The sequence below is a fragment of the Octopus bimaculoides genome, chromosome 9 (assembly GCF_001194135.2).
Source record: "Octopus bimaculoides isolate UCB-OBI-ISO-001 chromosome 9, ASM119413v2, whole genome shotgun sequence".
Lineage (NCBI taxonomy): Eukaryota > Metazoa > Mollusca > Cephalopoda > Octopoda > Octopodidae > Octopus > Octopus bimaculoides.
Window position 1 is genome coordinate 7,318,062 of NC_068989.1, and position 3,495 is coordinate 7,321,556.

A 3,495-nucleotide genomic window follows, 5' to 3' on the forward strand; every position below is an offset into this window, starting at 1 on the left:
CACTGCACTGATTAAAACTTTTGTTACCATATTTTTGTTGAAATATACTTAATTTGTTTCAATTAGAATTTGAAAATAATGAAGTATTTAGTACAGTAACTTTGACCATCATCAGTAACAGATGGGCATCCACTACGCTCACGATATTCAAGGCTCAGGTCTCCACTGTGAAATCGTTTAAACCATTTTTGAACTGACCACTCACTGGTCATTTCCTCACCAAACGTTTCATTGATATCGCGTGCAGTTTCAGCTGCTTTACGTCCTTTTTTGAAGTTGAATAGCAAAATTGCTCGAATATTGTGCTTTGACAGTTCCATTTCAGATGATTTTAACAACGGTTTAAAAAAATATCAATGTTAATTTATTAATGCATTTGAACAAGTCTGTCTGTTCATGGTTCAAAACGTTGCTTACTTTATACTCAACCTGATAGCATCTTACACTGGACAAGAACTGCAGAATCTTAAAGCTTTTGGCTCGGAAATGAATTTGAAGAAAACCGAAGTTATGCTACAGGTTTGTCCTTGGAAAAGCATAAATGAAACCAAAGATATTAGTAGGAGAGGAAGAATTAAATATGGTGTATATACCGTCATGGTAATCTTGAAGCTCCTTTGTAGTTCAGGTTTGGCTCCATTGGGAAGATGGTTCTCTTCACATATGGCCTGAAGGTGAACCTTGCTGATGTTGAAATATTTGATTGGCAAATGTTCTGAAGCATGTTACAAGCATTTCCGGCTTGGTCCCTTGCAGGTAAAAAGGACCCTTCTGATAAGAACCTACCTCTGATTAATGGTGCCTTGTTTTAAAGAATTCATTAAGAACTTGTGTGTGGTTTCAAGTTTAGGCTCAGGAACAACATTTTTGGGGGGCTGGGGTTAGGGAAGAGGAAGTCGATTACATTTCTTCCAGTACTTGATTGGTATTTATTTTACTGGCCCCAAAAGGGATGAAAAGCAAAGTCAGCTTTTGCAGAATTTGAACTCAGGACGTAAAACTAGAAGAAATACCGCGAAGCATTTTGTCTGTGTTAACGATTCTGCCAGCTCACCGCCTTAAAAAAAGAAAGAAAAAGCTTTATAATAATAGAATATTATTGCATTAAGTCTCATCAAACATTTGGTGTGTTAAAAATTTATTGAAGCATACAGGCTGAGTATTTCGTTTGAGGGCAGTGAGCTGGCAGAGACGTTAGCACGCCAGGTGAAATGTTTAGTGGTAGTTCATCTGTCACTATGTTCTGAGTTCAAATTCCACCGAGATCAACTTTGCCTTTCATTCTTTCGGAGTTGATAAATTAAGTACCAGTTGCATACTGGGTCGATCTAATCGACTGGTCCCCTCCCCAAAAATTTTGGGCTTTGTGCATTGAGTGGAAAAGTGTATTTCGTGTGAGAAATGCTTACAGAATGTTTAGTAAAGTAGTGAAATTTGTGCAGTTTGGACTCAATTCATTGGTGGACAATACCTTAAACTTTGACCATTTAAGTAAGATGTGTAAAAACATATTTTGCAGTTTAAAATTTGCCAGAAGACAGCATTATCAATTACTTATCATTTTACGTCGCATTTCCAGGCTGGCATGGGTTAGACGGATCATCACATTTCTAATCAGTTCTTATTCAGAGCTGCTACTATTACCACCACCACTACTACTACTGCAATTAGCATGACCTCTGCCACCACCAGCTACTTCCACTGTTATCTTGACTATTAAATAGGCGATTATTCCTGGTTGCTCTCCAGAAAATGCTTGTTGATCATGTTAATTCATGCCAGAATTCCAAGATAACACACATCCACACACACACCTATTTACATAACCTTGGATGCTCCAGTGGCGATGTCATATGACAATTTCAGAGTTATTTTATCTTTACATCAATTCGTAAGCTTTAAGGCCACCAATTTGGAAAATCTAACATCAAAACGGTAACGTAAATCTCCAAACGATAGCCATAAATATGATTGTAATAATAGTAACTGTGATGGTGGTGGTGGTGAGTATGGTAACGATGTTTCTAACGTAGGTAGAGGGACAACCAGAACTTTCAGAAGAAAACAACCGATTTATCGATCCCAGTGAGTGCTTGAATTCGTTCTTTATTTTATCGACTTTGGAAAGATAAAAGGCAAAGTTGACCCCAGACGGTATAAAAAAAAATAAAGAATACTGCACAAAGCTTTACGTTTGAACCTCTATCGATTTTGCTTGTCTTAGTCTTAGATTTATTATTTGCCACAAGGGCGACTGATAATATTTTCTACTCTGGGCAAAAGGCCCGAAATTTTTGGGGAGGTGGCCAGTCGATTAGATCAACTCCAGTACGCATAATTATTGGACAAACAAAAGCTACCTGCCCTTCCAAATCAAATGAAAGTGATGGTGTGAGCCACGTGATGGACTCAGCCGATTATTGGATCCGTCCTACGCGCGATAATAGTTGCTCAACATAACTCCACAGAGGCGCAGCTGTGGCTCTATGGTAAGAAGTTTACTTACCAACCATCTGGTTTTGGGTTCAGCTCCGATGCATGTGTCTTCTACTATAGCCCCGGGTCAACCAAAGAGTTGTGAATGTATTTGTTCTCGCTCATACGAAATTACTCACGTGCCTACATATCGTGAGTCTGAGAATCTCTTCTGCAGTCGGACACCATCGAAGACGTCGTCATAGAATGCATTAAGGACAAATCAGTATGTTAAATAGGTGGTTGGTTTGAGTCCTTTCCAGTGAGATTCATCATGAATCAGATTAACACGATGAAAAGTATAAAAAAATATATCAATCTGAGAGAGAAAGAGAGACTGACACTGGTAAATAGACAGGTAAGACGTCAATGAGGATAGATAAAAGACGTCTACGACCATTGACAAGGTGTTTGCAGACCCGGTACTCGAAATCCATTGACAGTTTCAGATCTATTGGAGCAACGGGATATGCTCCTATCTCTGGAGTATGGCTGAATTTGGGTTCTTGGGGAGAGAGCAAAACTCCTTAATTTATACACTACAAATGATTCCTATATGTAGGACAATAAAAATCTGCAAGATCTTAAGGTTTAGAAAATGATGACCAAAACAAAATGCTTTCCTTTACAACCTCGCTGCTGAGCAGGTACCGGTCAAAATTAATTTCAAGTTAAAAAGAGAAAAAGAATACACACACACACACACGCATACATACACATACATACATACGCATATACTTACATATGTATGCACTACGTATGTACATACGCATGTGCATACATACAAGCAAAAATCCCGTTGTTGATGTTGAAATTCCAATGAAGGAGCCTTGAATCTAGGTTAGAAACCAGTTCTTTCTCTATTGGCGAGAAATCTTCAAATAAAACTGAATAACAACATACATATATACATAAATGCACAGTCATTGCCCCCCCATCTTTACAGATTATTGCCGTCACCATTGTTGTTCTCGTTGTCAATGGCATTTCGCACTTGCTGCCCATGACCTTTCAGATGAC